Below are 386 nucleotides of genomic sequence, written 5' to 3'. Positions count from 1 at the left end.
ATATATATATATATATATATTATCCTATAGGATTATAAATTAGATTTTTTGGAAACTAATAAGACTTTTTGACTAGGGATCCTACAGTAATACACAATAATAATAATACACAGGAACATTACATATAACAGCAAATAAACAACCATTACGCACCTAGAAGAGCAGGAAGTGGCACAGTCAACAGTCACACAATGGCGGGCTCTCTCACTTTATACGAAAATACATATTTTTTTTGTATATTATATTGAATACAATATACAAAAAAATTAACGGGGGGTATTTTTTACCGGCTGTACGAACTGTAAAACTCAGCAACACACCAACAATGATCTATACTTACGTTTACACGCAGTTTAAACCAAAATAAATTGGTTTTAAACGTGTTA

Source organism: Seriola lalandi, unplaced genomic scaffold (genome assembly GCF_002814215.2).
Source record: "Seriola lalandi dorsalis isolate HSWRI2012SDOR001 ecotype SW California unplaced genomic scaffold, Sedor1 jcf7180002054379, whole genome shotgun sequence".
In the NCBI taxonomy this organism is placed as follows: domain Eukaryota; kingdom Metazoa; phylum Chordata; class Actinopteri; order Carangiformes; family Carangidae; genus Seriola; species Seriola lalandi.
This window is presented reverse-complemented; position numbering follows the sequence as displayed.